The 22,158-nt window shown below is 44.1% G+C and overlaps 2 pseudogenes; one reads left to right on the top strand and one right to left on the bottom strand.

Moving 5' to 3' along the window:
- Positions 1–594: 594 nt before the first annotated feature.
- LOC136473548 (enoyl-[acyl-carrier-protein] reductase [NADH] 1, chloroplastic-like) lies at positions 595–4,560 on the top strand (annotated as a pseudogene).
- A 1,834-nt stretch (positions 4,561–6,394) lies between these two features.
- Positions 6,395–21,873, bottom strand: LOC136477286 (protein EMSY-LIKE 3-like; annotated as a pseudogene).
- Between the last annotated feature and the right edge of the window lie 285 nt (positions 21,874–22,158).

Genomic DNA, 22,158 nt, shown 5'->3' with positions numbered 1-22,158 from the left:
ACCGGCGCGTCGCTCCAGTGCATCAAGGACAAGACCGTTCCGTCGACCATGCCGCCACAGTGGCAAGCTACAGGGCTGGGCATACCGCCTCCGCTCGCAAGACGCCGCGTAGCGAACACATGTATCGCCTCTGCCCTCCCTTCAACTATAAAAGGGAGAGACCGTGGCCGTTTCTAGGGACTCACGAGACACAGAAGGGCGAACACTGGGCACACGAGCTCACGGGTTCATGAACTCACGCATACACACGCGCAAGCAACGCGCAATACTCTGTAATACGCACACTCCTCCGTATTGCATGAGATCAACATCTCAAGCAACCCACACCGCTCTACGCAGAGACCTTGGGACTATCTCCCTCTCTCGTCCTACTTGTAAACCCCTACTACAAGCACCTTGGTGCAAGGAATACAAGATCGCTATCTCAGACTGGACGTAGGGTTTCTATTGCCTGAACCAGTATAAACCTTGTATCTCTTTGCATCATCATCCGAGATTAGAAGCATGCAGTACATAGGGTCCGCCGATTCAAAACACCAACAATGTGATTTGCACTTAATATTTTTTTTTCCCCACCACCAGGCGAGGGCAAGAGCCGGCTCCTCGGTTTCTCAGCTGCTCCAAACCCTCTCTCCCTCGGTCTCATCGAAAACCCCCTCGTTTTATTTCCTCTGCTCCCTCGCCGCTTCTCTCCACCATCCTACCCAGGCACCACTCGCATCGTGTTCTCAGATCCCCGTCCCGCATTTCCCAAGGCCAGGTAAGCCGCTGCTGCGCCCTTCTCGATCATCCCGTCCCTCGTCCTCGATCCGCCCCGCTGCTGCCCTGTTGTTCGGAGGGTGAATATCTGGGGCGAATGATCTGTGTCGATGCATCGTTTTTGTGCCGGTGTTAGCTGGATGGTGCTCCCGGTGGTACCGTTACAAGCTGACGCGAGCTGGGTTCATCACTGTCATACCCTTTTTTTGGGTTCAAGATGTGTGTGTTTAGGTTGTCTTTTTAGTTCTGGGGGCGTGAAAATTTCAAATCATGGTCCCGGGTTTTAGGCGTGACTGCTTGAGCTTCCAATCTACAAGATCCGTCTCCGATTCGTTAACATGGCAGATGTCTTCCAGAAAAGGGTTGCTTGTTTGTCCCAAAATGGATAAGATTCCTTAAAAAATCGATAAGAACTCCACAAGGATCTATTTATGATGATGTTGATTTAAGTTTTCTTTGTTATGCTCAACGTGAACAATGCCTCGTGCTCTTGTAGTCATAGATGGCTGCTTCTGCAGCTGCTGGTGTGCAGATGGTGGCTGCACGCCCTTGCATCTCAGCCTCACAAGGAATTCTTGCTGCGAGAGTAGCGGTTTCTAGGACTGATTGCATGCACAGTACCACTGCTACATTCCCCAAAATCAGTTGCTCCTGGCCTCTAGGTTCTAAGCGCAATGGTGTTCTTGTAAAAGCAATATCAGGAGAGAGTGGTCCGCAGGGGCTTGCCATTGATCTCAGAGGTAATTCAAATTGCAATTGGTATGATGCAAAGTATTTACTTTCTGTTTGTTGTATATGTTTTTTTTTTGGGTTGTGTGTGGGGGCGTGGGGGTTGACTGTTCAATTACTGGCAGTTCCGCGTAACACGGAAGGCTACTGTTCAATTCTTAATCTGAAACAAGAATATTTGGAGTGGCCATTTTAGGTAGTCAGGCACAAAACTTCAGTTAATAGCTTAAAGTTCCATCCTGACATTTTTCCATAAGCAGCTGAGAACCATATAAACATCATTGCATTAGATACCTGGAATGATTGTGTTTTACATATCATCTAGTTGATAATGGTAAAACTAAACCATATATTTAGGTCTTGTTTATTATTGTCCATGGTTCCAATTAGTAATCGAAAATCTGATTCTCTGGATAGCGTAGTTTTAAGGAGTGTAGAATAGACCTGTGAGTGGTGCCTTAAAAATGAAAAACCAACATATGACTAACATATGATAAAAGATATCCCATGATGCCTTAGAAAGAAAATCAATTTAGCAGCAGCAGAAGAAAAATACTTCTGCTATTATTAGGACTAACAGTCAATTTACTGAAATTGCGTAGTATTCTCAAGTCAAGCACAGAGTATTCTATTTATTGTTCAGCCTTTATTTGAAAGGATGAAAACATGAAGGAATCTTTTTGTCAGTCTGCTCTCTGACAGTAAGCTTTTCATTACTACAAATGTTCTCAGATACTTAAATGTTTCAGGTAAAAGGGCATTTATTGCTGGAGTTGCTGATGATAATGGCTATGGATGGGCAATTGCAAAGGCACTTGCTGCGGCTGGTGCTGAAGTTCTTGTTGGTACATGGGTGCCGGTATGTTGATCAGACTCTTGCAGATTTCTTTGCACTGGACACTTTTACCGAACTGTTGTCTTATGTAGTATTCTTCTTTGATAGGCACTTAACATATTTGAGACAAGTCTGAGGCGTGGAAAGTTTGATGAATCACGGAAGTCTGTACTTTAGTTCTTTATTAGATTCATCATACAGACAGTTTAGCAGGTGTCTAACTTAAATGTTGATACAGGCTGCCAGATGGATCTCTTATGGATATTGCTTAAAGTGTATCCACTTGATGCTCTCTACGATTCCCCTGATGATGTTCCTGAAGATGTAATGTTCTTTTTTTTTATCCCCTTTTTGCAACATGGCTTCATAATTAACATTTTATTTCTCTATTAGGTCAAATCAAACAAAAGATATGCAGGGTCATCAAACTGGACAGTAAAGGTGTGTAGTTGCCAATCATTTTTCCATATGTATAGCTGCCTAGGTTCTTTGCTTGCTAGAAGAAAATGCTCAAAATACAACTGCAGTGTGTTACCTGTTTCTCATAAAAGCTTTAGTGACAATAACATTGATCTCTCTTAATTTAACAGGAAGTTGTTGAATCAGTGAAGAATGATTTTGGCAGCATTGACATACTAGTGCATTCTCTTGCTAATGGCCCAGAGGTACAATCTCCCTCCATCTCGCTCTGTGTATATGTGCATGCAGTGGCGTGCTGCAGCTCTTTCTTGTGACACTAGACTCATTGTCTAACCATCTTAAAAATCACCTATCTTCATTTTGTAGGTAACGAAGCCTTTGTTGGAAACGTCAAGAAGAGGCTATCTTACGGCAATTTCAGCATCCAGTTACTCCTATGTTTCATTGCTTCAGCACTTCCTTCCTATAATGAATCCCGGTAGTGCATATCTCCTATGCTATGCTGGCGCTTCTACCATTATTTCCCATGCTAAGATTAATACCGCTGTTGCTGCCTTTTTTTTCTTAATCCAATGAATCATCGTAGTGTATTGCTTAGCTATCTATAACCTACTTCGTGTGGGTGAAACTTTTGAGTATAAAATCTATTATTCTGGTTTCACCTTTTTTGACATCCTTTAATAGAGAAAATGTGTTCTGAAACGCACCCTGTTAACCTTTATGTTGACACTGTTTCATGCATTTCAATATTTTGCAGGTGGTGCTAGCATCTCTCTAACATACATTGCATCTGAAAGGGCGATTCCTGGGTAAAATATTCTGTTGAGGTTTTTGTGACGCAGCTAATTTCTGTGCTATGATACCTTGTGACTATTATATTGGTTTTGTTCTCTGATAGGTATGGTGGTGGCATGAGTTCTGCTAAAGCAGCTCTTGAGAGTGATACACGGGTATGGTCTTGCATAATTGTGTACTTAAATTCTTCATTTTCCCATGAATTCATGTTCTTTTTTTACATTTATAAACCTGTCGATGTAGGTGCTTGCTTTTGAAGCTGGCCGAAAAGGCAAAATCAGAGTTAACACCATATCAGCAGGTACTTTCATCAAGTAATACCGCTGAAGTAAAAAGAATATTAGCAGTATATTTTTTTTGTAAACTATTCCTCTATGCCTTGACAATTAACCTACACTTGTATCTGTAGGCCCTCTTGGGAGCCGAGCTGCTAAGGCAATTGGATTTATTGAGAAGATGATAGAGTACTCGTATGTTAATGCACCATTGCAGAAGGAACAGTTGGCTGGTCAGAGTTGCCTCCTTCCTTTGTTACTTGTGACTTGCTGTTTCTTCCCCCTATTTGAAAGGCGGAACCTTTTTCTTCAAATGCTCTCTTTTTCTTAACAAATATACTCTTGTTGAACAGATGAGGTGGGGAACACGGCTGCATTCCTGGTTTCTTCATTGGCTTCTGCCATCACTGGCTCGACTGTTTATGTTGACAATGGACTCAATACAATGGGGATTGCAATTGACAGCCCTACCATAACGTCATAGATGTGGCTGTGGTAGATAGACGACCATTCCTGCTGCATTGCGGTGTGATTCTTGAATAATGATCTTAATTAGTTATTACTATGAGAGGTAAGGGCAGGAAAGGGACAAAATATGAAGTAACTGGTCTTTTGCACCTTCTGTGTTGGAGACCAACATTAGAGTAATTTCCAGAATGATGGGGTACCTGGTAAATGCTATGATGTGGTTTTAAACGATTCAGAAGCAGTACAATAATTCTCTATACATGTTCGCTTCTCTTATAATCCGTCTTTTTGAGCTTGTTTTTTCAGTCAGAACAGTGTTTTTCTCTCACAACAAATCAGTCAGAACAGTGTTTCGGCTTTTTTCAGCAAAGCGAACGGGGCCATTGTGTTTACTTATTTTCAGCCTTCCATACTATTTTCACCGTGGTTGTGTACTCCCTAGATGAGCTATGAGCCAAGCCAAATGTTTTACCTATTTACATGTGGGATTACTATCTAGTACATCTATAGATAGAACCAGAGGCACCCATACATCCATATTTACCAATGTTTGAGAATAACAATAAAATTTGTGGAGCATAGATTAGACGCACCAAAGGATGTGGATCTGGTGATTGACAATTTTGACAACGAATCCTTATGTATTACAAGATCTCTCTAATCATCTTCGTCTCCCGTTCTTTTGCTTTTGTGTTGGAGGCTCTTTTATATGTTTTGGTTGTGCCATTCAGCGTCGACTGCAAACTACAAAGGATGATGGCATCTTGATTTTTGCTTAGGAAAAAGTCTACTTAATACTTTCAACTATTAGCTACCAAAAAAATTTGAAGGACGACTGGATAGAGGACGTGGGATGGGCTGAACAACGACGATGTAGACGTGGCATGCTTGATCTCAATGCTATCGAGGTGGAGACAAGATGTCACATGCTGCTCGTTGGACGGTGGGTCAGCCTAGAAAGAGTAGGGAGGTGAAGACAATAAATGGTCTACGTGCAAGCATGTGTGTTTAGGCCAGTGTGGTGGGATATGGTGTCCAAACGATCCAAAAGACTATCCGATAAGTCCTTTGAATGTTATTTGATGCTTTTGCGGGCTATAATATCATATTTTATAGTTGAAGAGGTCATGCAGTCAATTCTTGATATGTCAGAGGTTATATAGACTTTTTAATATGTCACGTCAGCAAAATCACTTTCAAAACCGCATCAGGGGAGTTATTTAAATGGTTTTCATTAGTTTGAGAGGTAAAATATCTGGTTTTATAAGTGAGGAGGTGAAAGTAGACAACCACCAATAGTTAGGTAGACTTTTTTCCCTTTCCGCTTATTGCGAAGAGGAATCGTAGAACCTAGACAAACATGATGAGGTGAGCGTGATTCTACCGACCAGGCCGTGAACACGGATGGGACAAAACAATGTATATGGATAACTTTTGTCAGTAACACATAAATTGCCTGATCATAGTACAATACTATAATTTATACTCCCTCTATACCAAATGATAAGTCATTCAAACTTTCTTAGAAAGTCAAAAGCACGATAAGTTTGATCAAATTTTGAATAAAAAAAAACTTAGATCAAATTTATATAATAAAATAATAACATTTACTATACTAACTTACTATTATTAAACTTTTCATTAATTATATTTTCACAGTATACCTATTTGAATGTCATGGATCTTTATAATTGTCTCCATAATTGTGATTAAACTTGAGATGTTTTGACTAAAAGTTGGAATGACTTAAATTAAATGTAGAACAGAGGGACATATGATATTACGTCATATCGTCTGGTGATCTATGAACCCGTTTCGTTATTCCCAATTTTCCAATAGCCGCCGTCTGGATCAAACGCAAGACGGCGGTGAAAAGTGTTCACCTACAATACATGCACCACATTAGGTTTTGGCCCGGCGGTCAAATCGTGAAGCGCTTCAATGATTGTTATACATGTCATACATATGGATGTCACTTTTACTCTAAATATCTAGAAAAATATTCGTGACAAACATTGTCCAGATCAAACACATTTATTAGTATTTGTAACCGAGAACATCCACATTCATGTCTCATATTCCACACCTATCCATATCTGAATCCGAATCTGTGGGAAAATATGAAAACAAATGAGATTAGTAATATCCAGCCATGTCTGATCCTATTACACCCTTGGTGCTATAGCACAACTTTACTAGCTACAAAATTAGCTAAAATGCCTTTCATTTGAAGCACTAGGAAACCAAACAGACCTCGACTGATGCCTATCAAATGGATACAGAGACAAAATCAGCTCCAATCCTAAATTTACAGTGTAAAGCATGAGCTGGGCACAATTCTACTACAAAAGCAGAACAATCAGAGTGGTGATCCTAACCGTTCCATTCCTTAGAACCAATCAGAAGTACCTACAGCTAAATCTAGAATAAATCAGCGTCAAGATTTTACAACAGGCAAAAAATAAGCTAATGCAAGGAATTTTGTGTACACATTGGCAGGTTTACATGGCATCTGCATCTCCAGCCATGAGGCCGTCGATGGTCATATCATCCGCATATCTTCCTCCGTGTTGGTTCCTCCATCCACGGTTATACTCCAAAACTCGTACACGATCATCTGCTTCAACAATGGGAGACAAAAGGGAGAACATGTTAGACTCGTTCTATAATATTGCAAGTACATTATACAGCCCAATTCTTATGCTCACAAAGTTGAAAAGAGAAATTATGCACAACACTTACCACCCTCGCCATCAGATGCCTCAGCAAGCCTTGCAATCGCATCAATTAATGATTGTTCATGCTCCTGCAAGAACAACTGTTAGTTCAGAAGAACAGGAATCCCATTAATGTTTTGCACGTCCTTGTTACCTTTAGCACTTTCTTAGCCCTCTCCATCTCAAGGGGGCCAGGGTTGGCTGAACTGAAAACCTGCTCCACCTATATAGGCAGATAATCATGATAGAACAGACAATCTGGTAGGATTCTAATAAATGAATAAGCTGAGTTCCTCCGAAACAAACCTCCTTTATGAGTGTCTCTGTATGGAGAATTTCTATGTAGTCAGAACTCTTCTTCCCAATACCATTTTGTGAAGATGGATAATCTTTCTTAAATGAGTTCTTTTGGGGGCCTCTGTCTCTTCCGGCACCTGACATGGGACCACCACGACTAATTGACTTCTTCACACCATGGACGGGAGCACCATGACCTAGAAGGTTTAAATCAGGCTCCTCACCTTCCCATCTTATATCTTCAGGTGCCATCTGCAGCAAAGATCAAAAAATATTACGCATGGATTACTGTGTAGGCCGTATGCTTGTTGCTTAACTATAGAACTTGCTCGGCAAATGTGTTAGGCTGTTAATGTTACTGTCATAGTCTCTCTTAATTTTATCATGATGGAGGTCATCCATTGATGTCCTTAGCCAACCAGTTCGTTAACATAATAGTTTGACCAGTTTTCATACCAACATGATGTTTCATGGAAACAAATCAAGACCAGCCATGGGTATTTGGATTTTCTAGATTGTATTGCTTGTCAAATCCAGTTTTCAAACTATGATGCAGTTATCTCTTCTCTAACCCTATAAACCACCAGTTAAAATTATCCTACATCCACCCAACAATTACTTGCTCCACAATCATGACCTCAACTACGTCCACACCAAAATATGCACCCAGAAATACACCACCCTAAAAACATGCGCACTAGATTAACTCTCCTCTATTCTCTCCCCTTACTCAACCATATCCGACAGTCATCCTTCAATGGAGAGGTCTCACGCCCTCCCTCCGCCCCCAAGCCCTCCACGCCCGCGCGGTGTGGCCACAGCTCTCTCCTTGCTCGTGTCGACAGAGTGGACGAGGCCATCAAGGCAGACGTGGCGGCGGGGGACCTCGACGGCACGGGAGTGGCCAAGGCCATCAAGGAAACCGCCGCCGCTCCTACGTGATCACATGTCTGAATCTTCTCCCTGGGTGCCGCAGCAGCGCGAGCAGGGCCTCGGCGATCGGCGCCTCCAACGGCGGATGCGGCGGGTCGGGCTCAGCGTGGCGGTAGTCACCGCCGCGCTAGTGGCACGCAGGGCATCGGCGTGGGCGCGCTCGAGCCAGGCCGTAGCGCTGCTCAGGGAGTTCGAGGACGGGGCGCCGCCGCCTAGCGAGGCGCGATGCTGGGCGAGGCCGCTGTCGCTGTGGGAGGCAGCTTGCACGGTGGCCGGCCAGGGCATGCAGGTGAAATAGCCGCCACACCGTGCTCCGAACGGCCCCTTCTGCTCCGTCGTCTACTGCCCAGTCCGTGGCAATCCACCTACATCGAGCCATCGAATGCCCGGGTGTCTGTCGGATCCCAAGCTCGATGTATTAGAGCATGAACAGGCTCAAATGATTCATCGATAGATAGTAAACCAGATTACAGGAATTTATAGAGGACTAAACTAACAGGAGAGATAGAGGGAACTAGGGAGATTCCCAAATAGGGGAAGAAAACAGGTGGCAGACAGCCTGGGGGGGAGCATCAGCAGACTAGCAATAAAGACTAGCAGTAAAGAGGGAAGTAAACATGCTAACACCCCCCGCAAGACTGGACCGAAAATCTTGAAACACCAAAGTTGGAAGCCCTTTAGTGAAGATGTCAGCAAATTGGGACGTCGTTGGTACGTGAAGAACACAAATAGATTACACTAACGTTGTCACAGTAGACCAGTGTGCTCCGAGGCAGCAAAGCATGCAGTTCCTGTAGAAGTTGGTGGAGCCAGCAGGTTTCAGCAACCCCATTTGCCACAGCCCAGTATTCTGCTTCAACGCTTGAACCGGAGATCATGTTTTGGCGTTTGGAAGACCAAGAAATCAGATTGGCGTCAAGAAACACAGCATAGCCCGAAGTAGAGTGGCGAGTGTCAGGACACCTAGCCCAGTCAGCATCAGTATAGACCACTAGTTCTGAAGGAGTGGACGGCTGAAGGTGAAGACCATGACTGATAGTTCCCTGAAGATAACGAATAATCCTCTTAACAGCAACCAAGTGAGGTTCTCGATGATCATGCATGTGAAGGCACACTTGTTGAACAGCATAAGCAAATATCTGGTCGGGTAAAAGTAAGGTACTTGAGGGCTCCAGTAAGACTGTGATAGTGTGTAGGATCACTGACAAGGGCACCATCAATAGCAGAAACTTTGGCGTGAGTGTCAACAGGTGTACTACACGGTTTGCAATCAATCATGCCAGCACGTTTGAGGATGTCCATGGTGTACTGCTGCTGTGATAGGAAGGACCACCTAAGTGCTGCTTCACTGAAATTCCCAGAAAGTGATTCAAAGGATTATGGTCTTTCATGGAGAATTCTTGTTGCAAGGCAGTGATAGTGCGGCGAAGAAGAGAGGCATTGGAGGCCGTCAGGACAATGTCAATCTCGTTGCCTCGGTCGTAGATGAACAAAGAAGTGTCAGACTTGGCTTCAACAAACCCGAGAGACAAGAGGTAGGTGGCAGACCGACTGTGCCAAGCGCGAGGAGCCTGCTTCAGACCGTACAGAGATTTGTTGAGGCGGCAAACATGGTCAGGAAGTGCAGTGTCAACAAACCCAGTGGGTTGGCAGCAATAAACAGTCTCAGAGAGGGTCCCATAGAGGAAGGCATTCTTCACATCTAGTTGATGAATGGGCCAATGCTGTGAGAGAGCCAAATAGAGTACTGTCCGGACTGTTGCTGGTTTTACCACGGGACTAAAAGTCTCATCATAGTCAACGCCTGGACGTAGGGTAAAGCCACGGAGAACCCAACGGGCCTTGTACCGACCAAAGGAGCCATCAGCATTGAACTTCCGAAGAAAAATCCACTTGCCAGTTACCACATTCGCACCAGACAGTCGGGGAACAAGATCCCACATGTCGTTGGACAGAAGAGCAGCATACTCCTCTTCCATTGCAGTTTGCCAGTTGGGATTAGCAAGAGCACTCCAATGTCTTCGGAATGGGAGAGATGGCTGGCAGGCTGACATAAGCCAAGTTTCCCTCTGGTGGTTCATGAAGTCCTGGTTCACCACTTGAGAAACTGGGACAGCGCCCTGGGGCAGTGCAGCAGGAGCAGCATCAACCGGAGCACCCTGTGATAGTCCAGAACCTGCAGCAACTGGAGCACCCTGTGACAGTCCAGAACCTGCAGCAACTGGAGCACCCTGTGGCAATCCAGAACTTGTAGCAACCGAAGAGCTTGTAGAGACACAAGGACGCCGGGTGTAGACATGGGTGATGGTGTGCGTAGGGGGCACAACAGAGCAGCCGGTGGAGTTGGGGCAGCAGCAGGAGAACCATGGTGCTCCATCGAGGTAGCCATGGCCGCACGTGGCGCGGGAGGGCGCTGGCAAGGGCTCTCCAGGACCCAAGGGCTCAACCAGAATGGGCGTGATAGGAGTCAACAACAGCAGCTGGCGAGACGCCGGATGGACCAGAAGGGGTGACGCCACCAAAGGTACGTGAAGAAGAGGAGCCAGCAGGGAGGCCAGGAAGGCATGCCGGAGGCTCAAACTCAAGTCAAAAAATTAAAATCGTTAGTGGTAGGGGGTGACAGCTATCCACGTGCGTACTGGAATCCTAAGCCAGAATAGTAACATGAAGAGAGGCAGAGGAAGACCGATGTTGACTTGGGTAGAGGCAATAAAAGGAGACTTGAAAGGATGGAATATACCCAAAGACTTAGCCTTAGATAGGAGTGCTTGGAAGACAGCTATCCACGTGCCTGAACCTTGATTGCTTATGCTGGGTTTCAACTCTAGCCTACCCCAACTTGTTTGGGACTTAAAGGCTTTGTTGTTGTTGTTGTAGTGATAGGGAGTGACGGTGTCTTGGCAAAGGGAAAGTTCGTCTCATCAGAGGTAACATGACGAGAGATGATGATGCTGTTGGAGGAGCACCGAAATCCCTTATGATTAGAAGAGTATCCTAGGAAAACACAAAGAGTGGAGCGAAGGGGAAAGTTTGTGAGGGCCAGTGGCGGACATGTTAAGATAACAAGCACAGCCAAAGACCCGAAGGTGGGAATAGGAGGGATGTGAGCCAAACAACGCGAAATGAGGAGTGACAAACTCCAGAGTTTTGGTGGGAAGGCGGTTTAGTAAATAGGTGGCAGTGTGGAGACCTTCAACCCAGTAGGAAGCCGGCAAGGAAGCTTGGAAGAGAAGGGAATGCACAATGTTATTAACAGAGTGAATGATGCGTTCAGCCTTGCCATTTTGGGAGGAGGTGTAGGGACAGGACATTCGTAGAAGAACACCATGAGTGAGGAAGAAAGAGCGGGTGGAGGAATTGTCAAATTCACGCCCATTGTCACAATGAACACTTTTAATGGTGTAGTCAAATTGAGTAGTCACAGAAGAGAAAAAATGTGCCAAAGTGGAGAAAGTCTCAAGACTTGAGGCGCAAAGGGAATGTCCAGAGAAAATGAGAGTAATCATCAAGAATAACAAGGTAATATTTATTTCCAGACACACTCTTAACAGGAGAGGTCCATAAGTCACATTGAATTAAGTCAAAACACTTGACCGCACGAGATGAAGAATGAGTAAAAGGCAACCGAATGTGACGACCTAATTGACAAGCATGACATAAAGTGTCACTAGAATGACGGGTACATGAGATGGCAGTACTCCTAGAGAGCGTGGACAAAGCTTCATGGCCGGGGTGACCAAGACAATGGTGCTAGATAGTAGTGGGAGCAGCAGTAGCAGCAAGGGTGCATGATGAGGAGGGAGCCGCCGGGGGATGCAAGGTGTAGAGAGGCCCCAAACTATTGCACCTGATGATCACGTTCTTGGAACGAAGATCCTTCACAAAGAGACCAAAAGGATCAAATTCAACAGAACAATGATTATCAATGGTGAATTGAGGAACATAAATCAGATTTTTAATGATGTGAGGAGCAACCAACACATTGTTGAGATGAAAAGAGCCCGGGAGAACAGCATCACCGGTGGCTGTCACAGGAAAAGTAGACCCATTTCCAACTATGATAGAGGAAGGACAGGAAGAACAAGGGGATCGAAAGAGGAAAATGTTACTGGTGTCTGGAGTCATATGGTTGGAAGAATCAGAATCCATGACCCAATCGGTGACGGCTAGGGGGTTGAGGGCCATGGTGCTGAAGGAGTTAGCCAACGACCGCGGATCCCAAGAACCGGTCCAAGGCAACTGCTAGGGTGGCTGGTACACTAGGGTGCTGCTGCTGGAGGAGTGGTGGCAGTGGAGCTGGTGGGAATCCGGGCTGCAACGGAGCACCATAGGGACTAGGCGCCGCAGAGAACGCCTGTTGTTGCTGGTGAGCATGAAGAGCACTCTGTGGTGGCAAAGGAAGGGCCAGGGTGGTGCTATTGTTGCTGGTACGCCTGGTGCTGCTGCTGGCCGCCAGGGCCAGGCCACATGGAGATGGACCCCATCCAGGGCCAGGGTGTGCCGCCTTTGCCACCATTGCCGCTGTTGCCGCGGCGGCGGCGGCGATTACTGGTGCCGGAGCTGCCGATGTTGTTGGTGCCTGGGCCACCACCAGCAGGGCGGTTGAAGCCGCTGGGAGCAGAGGCAGAGGAGGAACCACCGGCAGGGAGTTCCTGGGAGGCACCAGGGGCAGCAGCCTTCTTCTGCGTGGCAAGGAGGGCGGTTGGTGGCTGCAACGAGGGAGGCACCATAGTGAGTTCTTCGAGAACCAGGTCATTGCGAACCTCGCTGAATGTTGGGAATGGACGAGAACGCTTCAGAAGGGCTTTCATGTGATTACACTTCGGGCTGAGACCGCGAAGAATACTGAGGACAAGAGTCCGGTCCTGAATGACTTCGCTGAGGTCACCAAGAGCGTCAGCCATTCCCTTCATCTTGCGGCAATAGTCACTGATGGAGACATCGCCTTGGACAAGGACGCGAAACTCAGCATCAAGCTGGAGAGTACGAGTTTCGCGGTTGCCCAGAAAGTGCTCCTCGATGGCAAGCCATGTGTCGCGTGCTGTGCCGCTATGGACACGGACAATCTCTTGAAATTCAACGGCGAGAGTGCCCATGAGCCAGGACAGCACGACACAATCCATCCGGTGCCAGGACGGAACGTCAAGATGAGGTGCAGTGGACAGGACATGGTCGGCGAGGGCGTAGCGCTCGAGGGTGAGCACAACAAGAACCCGCCACCGGTTGTAATGGGTTGACAGCAGGTCGAGAACCACCGGAACAAGAGATCGGATGTTCTGGACAGCTGCAGCCTGGGCACGAAGATTGGTGATGGAGGCGGCTTCGTAGTAGTTGCGGGCGTCGGCGTCTCTGGTGTTGTCGACCGAGCCATAGCCATCGGAGCGGGACGGGGCGAGGTGGTCACGCGACGCGCTCCGCGTTGAGAGCAGCGACAGCCGCACGGACGCGGGCTTGGGCGTCAGCAGCCACACGCTCAGCAGCCGCTGCGGCGTCCTCCAAGGCGGCCTTCTCCGTGGCCGCAGCGGCCTCTGGGTCGCAAGCAGCAGCAGCCGCGCGCTCAGCCTTGGCGGCGGTGGGAGATACAGGCTCACCAGCCATGGCAGGGCCAGCGGCAGGGAGTGAGAGGAGGGAGCGGAAGCGGGAGATCAGAGATCGTAACGATCCTTTGATACCATATTAGAGCTTGAACAGGCTCAAATGATTCATTGATAGATAGTAAACCAGATTACAGGGATCTATAGAGGACTAAACTAACAGAAGAGATAAGAGGGAAGTACACAGGCGACAGCCAGGGGAGATTCCCAGGCATCAGCAGACTAGCAGTAAATAGGGGAAGAAAACAGGTGGCAGACAGCCTGGGGGGGTGGGGGGGGTGGGGTAACCCAGGCATCAGCAGACTAGCAGTAAAGAGGGAAGTAAACATGCTAACACGATGCATCCCATGCTCCTAGCCGCATCCATGCCACCCTGCTTGGCTGCTGGAAATCGAGGTTTGCAGCTCTGGCTAAATCCTCCACTCGGTGGGTAAGACAAGAAAAAACTAACCAAACTGTTGACCTCCTGGTGGAATTACTGAAATTTAGTTTTTTTTCTTCTCTCCAATAGATGGATTTGGATATGGAAAGCGCCTCGCAATCATGAAGACTAGGAACAGGAGTGGTGATTAATCAGGTATTCCTGTGGTTGGAATTAACATGGGAGATCTCATGATAAATAATCAAAGCCTATTTTACTAATTCTATATTCATTTTGCTCGCAGCAGTAACAGAACTTCCACGGTCTCTGCTTAGCGACACTTCAACAAGCTTCCTGCTGCCTCAGTGAGCTCTTCCCTTTTCCTTTGTTTCGGTCATTTTTTTTTGTTCAAAGTTCTCTGTGTAAATTGCATTGCTCTGAATTGCTTCATAATTGAATCTGGCGCTCATGCTGCTGATTGCTTATTGAATTTTTTTTCCAATTTCACCACTTCAATGAATAGATGCTTGCTATTTTATACTCCAATAAGCTCCTAGGAAATAATTCATGCATTTGAAAGGACTGGAAGGAGTATAAAAACGTCAGTTATTCGAAGACTGGAAGGAGCATGCCTTTTAGTTATTTGAGTTTGTCTGGTTATGTGCTGCCGTAGCGTTAGCACGGGCATTTACATGTTTATGTTTTCCTAATTAAACTGTTCTATGTGATTATGCTCGACATATTGTATTCTACTTTTTTTGTATCTTCTTGAAAATGCATGCCCTGTCCAGTTTTCCAACAAGTACTGTCATCGTTACCGAAAATGGCTTTTGCTTCTGTGGTCGTTGCTGTTTCTGGACGTGCAGTGGTATCAGAGAATAATTTTGTTGGGAGAAATGGAATTGGATTATTTCTCATTTACCTTGAAGTGGAGCAAAGTTGGCAACTCCACACCATCTACTGTTTTGGTTTCTAGATAGTGACAAAATCTGTGTAAAAACTGCAGGCTTCCTTCTAGAGCTGAGGTTATAATCCAATCTGAGCCTTTGTGTGAAGAGAGTGATGACAGCAATGAATAGTAAGGGGCTGTGTTACATGTGTTTTTTTTTCTTTTTATTCATTTTGCTGAGAACGACATTTGTTGAAATTTGTTGCGCGTTTGTGGCATAGCTTTTGGAGTAGGTTCAAAGGTATTGATTTTGTAAACTATGTGAATGTGATAGTCAACATTTTCTCATACCTTGAAGAAGAGAATAGTTTTTCCTTGCTTATTGTGGCCCAGTAGCGTTAGCACGGGCAATATACTAGTGACTTAATCAAAGTACATCTGACACTTCAATAGCATTGACATGCTTCATACCTTTTAAAGTTGAGGCTTGAGAATGAAAAGAAACTTTTTTCCTCAGGAAATACGATTATGATGTGTAATGATATATTGATATCCCAATATTGTATATGTATTTAAGTAAATTTAGAAATTTGGTATCAAATACTAATCAGGTAATCTATACATGCATTTGGTTCATGGCTCAACATCCATGTTAGCCAAAGCAGCTCCCATAACTCTACATCATGTTCATAAATGGATGGCAGAAATGAAAAATGCGTGGTTTGCTACACTGTATCCTCAAACCAAATCCTAGGCTCAAAACTTACAAATTTCCTAACTTGATTAGTGTGTACAGCTGTGGACCCAACAACCCACAAAAAACATGCATTTTAGCTGTACTTCTCTCACAGAATTCTGCCAATTGGATTCCACATCTCATTGATTTCAAGAACTGTAAGCCCCATGTGACAGAGATACACTGTTGTTGCTATGGGCCAAAGTAACAGTGTCAGAGAGCTATATTAGTGACCTTAAGATCAAGACTATCGTTGTTGATGGGAAGATGGGTATGGAATGCCATAAGAGACCAAGTGGCAGTTCCTGTTGTATCAACCAAAGGCTCGCATATAAATATTTGACCATACCACATGGGACTTTTAATGAGGTGGCAAAGTATTGAAGAGAGAGAGCTAATGTCTTTCCTAAAACATAAGCTAGAAAAACTATCCAAAATAAAATGCAAGATAAGAAATGCATTGGGGCGATTAATTTCAATGGTCACCAAATGAGACTAGAAAATTTAAGTGTGCTTATATTTTGAGATGTAGAGCAAAGCATGTATTGGACAAAATCTCTAGATTTGCATCCATTTTTAGGAGACAAACACTGCAATAAGGTATTTCTTTTGGGAGTGGCATAACTATCATATAGGACCATCATCTAAACTAATGTCTTACATCAGATCATTAGAAAATGTCAATAATGGTCAGTACAATATTGCAAAAGGCAATCTAGCAAATAATTTCATAATTATCGGAAGTTTGTATATCATTCACAAGGAAAATCAATGTTTGGTCCCCACACAACCTCCTACGCCCCAAAAATGCAATAGGTTTTATTCCCATCCCTAAACAAAACCAGATAGAAATATGTTTCTTCATTCTCAAAACCAGCAGCAATTTATCTCCCAAAGCTGGTTTTGGGGGGTGCTTTTAGTGATATGTCAGCCAAAGCATCCACGTGGAGACACAATACAGCAGCACTACAGGAGTGATGTGTCTCTCCCTGCAAAAATAGGTGATGTCGGCAGTTACACAGCAAAACTTGCTGATTGTGGCTACCACACCACCTAAACCCACCCACAAAACCAACCTTAGGACGATAGTTTACACCGCTTCGAGTTTCGAAAGTTGAGGGATGTATTTTATCAAGTTTCGGACATGACAATAAAATTAACAGAATGAAGAGTTAAGGACTGCAAAATAGACTTTTCTCGGCATTCAGAGTAAATAAACATTTACCTCCTTGAAATCAACCCATTCCCATGTCTCATGTGCTGTATTTATGTCATAAACCAGTGCATAGACATCCTATATAATTAGAGCAACTTGATTAATTATATAAACAAAGATAAGTAATACTTATGACGCCTTAGAAACAAGGCATACCTTTGATGGATCATAGTCAGTTATTTCAGCTTCATAAAAGCTATTGTCGTCAGGCCACCGAGTCATGACTTTACGGCCGATTAATGGATTTAATTGTGGGCCTTCAGGTGGAAGGCCAGCAGACATATTTCTATTGATAATAGGTCCCCGTCCACCAGGACCAGCAGAAGATGGCATAGATTTGACTGCAGGGCCACCAGGTATCTTCTGGCCCTTCAAGCACAATTAATTGCCCACAAATAACCCATATCATGTTACAAAAATTACAACCACAAAATTATATGCAGATGATTCACCCATCACTTACTGGTTTGGTCTTTTTCACTTTTGTGCCAGGTGGAAGCTGCCTTTTTTGCTCCTAAAGATGACGGTTGCATTGGTGCAGTTAAAGGCTGTGAATGCATAGCAGATGGTGCAGGCACAGATGCAGAAGGAATGGGTTGAGACATCTTTTGCCTCTTGGGAGCAGAGGTCGTAGGGCTGGGCATCGGGTCATGTGTACGCTGAGAATTATTAACCAAATTCATCTTAAGCCCACCAGTTGACTCTCTCCATTCCCTTATATTAAGAAAAGAACACATGTGACGAAAGAGTGGAAAAGGAGTTCTTATTTTTGGGGGTGTGTGTGTTAGGAGAGGGTATTGCACAGTTCAGATGCATCATGTGTCCACACAATACCTTATTCTTTGGATAATATCATCACTATTAACTCTGTTTAGCAACTCCCTGTGTTCCTTGTCAGATACTTGTAGCTCCTTCCTAAGCTCAGTAATGAGACTTTCTTTTTCCTGAGATAGTGCATTCAAACTTTCAGACTAAATAAATTAAAAACATGAAGAGACAAGAGTGTATACCCATGTTATAGCATCAGATTGAGCCTTGAACGCTCTAAGAACTGAACAATATGCTTCTTGCTCAAGCTGATGTATTTGTGTTTCCATATCTGTCTGAGGTTGAACTCTAGTATACAGAGAAGCGCCAATAGTATCTCTTCCATTTCCAGTGGTGCGTCCACTGCCTTTCATGCCTCTGCTGTTCTGATATGATGGTGGAAGATCATCATCGGTTCCTGTAACCAATGCCAAATTTCTGAGTATAGCATTTCAAATGTTGTTACCTGACTGGTTCAAACCGGTGGGTAGGTACCAATTGCCAGCCTGTCACCGGCAGGAACCTGTGCGAAACAATTCCAAAGTATACTTTCAACATATGAAAATTCTGTTCATAAAGGTAACCATTTTACATAATAACGCTATAACAATGCTTTCTATTATTTTAATGCTCTTATCTCCTAGTAGAGTGACTCAAACACAACCCAGCTTCAAAATACATAAGGAATCAATATTCCCTACCTACAAATCATTATTGCATTGGCCATTTGGCCCTTTCTGTCTTCTTTTGCAATGGGTGCAGATGATCATAACCGACAAATTCAATTGTAATTCTACCTGGAATGTTATGTGGAAAGGAAAATAACAGCTGATGTACAGGCCAAGTGAAAAGTTGTATCCCACTGGCACCAACATTGTCACTCACTAACATGGCCAGTGGGCACAATACCACATGCACAGATGCACAACTATTCAGAAGAACATGCCTAAATTCCCAACTTTAGTTTCAAGTCCTCAGTTTGGTAGGGGCACTACAAATGCTCCAGAGGCTAACAGATAATGGAATATTATACACCTCAGTGCAGCACCCACAGCAATTAATGGTACTGAAAGCCAAAGGGAGATGAGGGGAAGACAATACAAATGTTTCAAGTTCTACCACACACACTTCAAATCACTAAGTGCAACCCTCTACAGCCAGCACTGGAGGAAATCAACAAAAGTCCATGGAAATAACTGGAAACAGGTGAAACTATTCAGTCCATGGAACAACATGTAACCGCGGTTGCAACACAAGAGGTTGCAAACACGAGATGGGGATTCAAAGGTTTTAGGGTCTCTTACCACAGTAGATTTTGTAAGTTATCTTGTACTCATTGCTAACTTCTATAATTTAGATAGGAAGGTAGAGAATGGCACAATCCTTTGTACCGATGAAGAATTTAAACCGCATATTTGGGGTAGTCCCTAGCTCCAGAAATTCTTAGATCTAGAGCCCTGGGCACTAGAACATATTTGGTTGACCAATTTTGTAATTATTTTAGATATATCTTTAGACCATTCCATTTTATCCTGCAAACTACAAATCATGCATAGATCCCAGATCTAGAGCTGTGCCAAATAACCACAAAGTCACGTGCTTTATCACTGTTAATGTAGTTCTACAGTTCAGACCAACCAAGTTGAATTAAAAATGCAAATTTTAACTTTACAATACGGAAATTTGTTAAGCGTACAGCTAAACAATGTTAAAAATTATTGAGCTAAGTGCATTCAGAACATAGCTAGTGCCCAAGTAAGCAGGAAAAAAAATCAAACCGTGGCAGTAAAGGTCATAACAAAGCTCTATTAACTCAGCGTGATAACTTATAAGTTATAACAGTATCACCTTGTTTCCTTTTTAAATGAATGGCATCACCTTGCTTGCATCCAGGCAACTAGGAGAGAATGAAAAGACTTCCATACAGTAGGGCTTATGTGCGCACTTGGCATTACTTCCATCAGGGAACTGTATGGGTCCAAAGGGATGGCAATCTGGCCTGATAACCCAATTATTTGCAGGTAAATACCCTAATAGAGCCATGTATGTTACAGCTTTTCTGTCTATAAAGGCATGCTCTTTGATTTGAAATGCTGCCCAATGGGGAAAATGGGCAGAAATATGAGTAAATACTACCAGTTTGGAACACCTCTAAAGCCAATTGTTGAGGAGCGCATGAGGAAGAAGGGAAAACATAGGAACCAAGCTATTATCTACTGTTTTAGGGCCTGTTTGGTTCCTTTAGTCCGTGGACTAAAGTTTAGTCCCTGGACTAAAGTTTAGTCCGGACCCTGTTTGGTTCCAGGGACTAAAGTCCATTAATGCAGTTGTATAAAGACAATATTACCCCTGTTGAGACGAAGATATTACAGCTGCTGGCCACGGGTGGGATGGTGAGTAAAGAGGGGCACGATTGTCTCCAGAACACTTTAGTCCAGTTTAGTCACCCCCTCATGGACTAGAGGACTAAACCCTTTAGTCCAAATTTTAGTCCATGTGTTTGGCATTTTAGGGACTAAAAGTGAGCATTTTAGTCCACATTTTAGTTTAGTCCATGGAACCAAACAGGCCCTTACATCAAAATAATAAATATAATACCATCACATCTTAGCCACTTGTTCACCATATCCCATACCTTTCTCCTAAACCAAAACTCAACTAAATACCAAATATAATGCACCTTACCACATATCCACCACAAGAAACATCGACGGCAAATTATGTTTTACATCAAAATTCCAGAATGAAAAAACAGAAGATGACAAGAAGTATTAAATTATTCTGAAGTTAGACGAAGACTCAAGCGAAGGTCCTGTCCCACAGGATAGGTGCTATTGATAGGGGGCAGTGTATCAATGTATACATCATGTAGAGCACCAAGAGTGCTGGGTTAAAACCAGCTTAGGGAATATCATAGGCTGTTCAGCTGGCCACAATCGGCTGGCTGGCCAGCTTTTTTTTCCAGCCGGAGCAGTATTTTTATCTCACAAAAAACCAGCTGCTGCAGTGTTTTCCCGCTGCTGCAGTATAAAATTAATGCCAGCCGAACAGCTCGTCAATTTTCCCAATAATAACATCAACACACGACAAGGAGGGTAGGTTATCTTGTGCATAATTATCTCTTCTTGTGTAATTTACCATTTATAGCTTTTAAGTGTGCACACGAATAATATTTTCAGGTAGAAGAAAACAAAGTCTCTTCTACATATGCATGATCATGTTGCCTATACATGTATAACATATATAACCATGTCCATACTAACAAGAGGGAAAATTTTCACGTTTCAAAACTATTATCCAATCACTATGCAACCTTCCACACTACTTTTTTTTTTCCTTTTTGCAATGGGTCAATTTCACCCAATTAAATCAGAATTACTCAACAAAATAACACAAACCTAAAACAAGAAAGTGGTGTGCAACGCTACATCAACGAAAAAACTGTAGAAGAAAAAACAATGTGCCCCTCCACGACTAACGAAAAAAGTCAACCAATTACTCGAGTTGATCAATGTATAATGGTCTACAAAACCTTTAAATAAAATAAAAGATTGCGCTACAAAACCCTAACACGGCAGAATCCATCACACTCACCGCTGCTGTCCACAGCTCCGCCGCAGTCCATGCCTCTCGCCGAACAGCTTCCGATAACACCCAGATCCGCCACTTTCTGGGATGGCCTATCCCTCCTGCCTCTCTGCCCCGACGGAGCCCTGGCTCCGGAGGAAAAATTACAGAAGAGACGCGGCAAATCCTGGCGAGATCTAGGCGGATAGAGGAAGAGGGAGCGTAGGAGGGGACGACGTGGTGGGAGAGGGCAGGGGTTGGCGTGCGGGAGGCGAGCGGAGGCGACGGGATAATTAACTTCTTACCGTTATAACGGAGTGCGCCGGCTATCTGGCGCTAGGTTTTTAGCAGTAGATTTAGAAAAACTATATATATTTACTATTTGTGCGCTCGTGAGCTACGCCAGCTCCGTTGAATCCGAGCTACGCCAGCTCCGTTGAATGACTGTTCCTTCCCCCGGCTTGTCCCCCCATTACTAACACATGCGCCCCACAAGTTATATTCTTCTTCAACCTCGTTATCACCACACAGCAAGGAAGGGGAGGAGCTCGTGCAGTCTATTTTTAAGCGATAGACTCATATCCTTGTTCTTATTCTTTATTCCATGAAAATGGATTATTCCATGAATTCCTCAAAACGAGGCTCATCAAAATGCAAAATCTAAGACTACTATAAGACTACTAATAAAATAAAGACTACTAATAAAATAAGAAAAAAATTCGAACGATTAAATTACTTCTCCCGAATATCCAACTGACTG

The sequence above is a fragment of the Miscanthus floridulus genome, chromosome 8, assembly GCF_019320115.1.
Source record: "Miscanthus floridulus cultivar M001 chromosome 8, ASM1932011v1, whole genome shotgun sequence".
Classification (NCBI taxonomy): domain Eukaryota; kingdom Viridiplantae; phylum Streptophyta; class Magnoliopsida; order Poales; family Poaceae; genus Miscanthus; species Miscanthus floridulus.
This window is presented reverse-complemented; position numbering and strand designations above follow the sequence as displayed.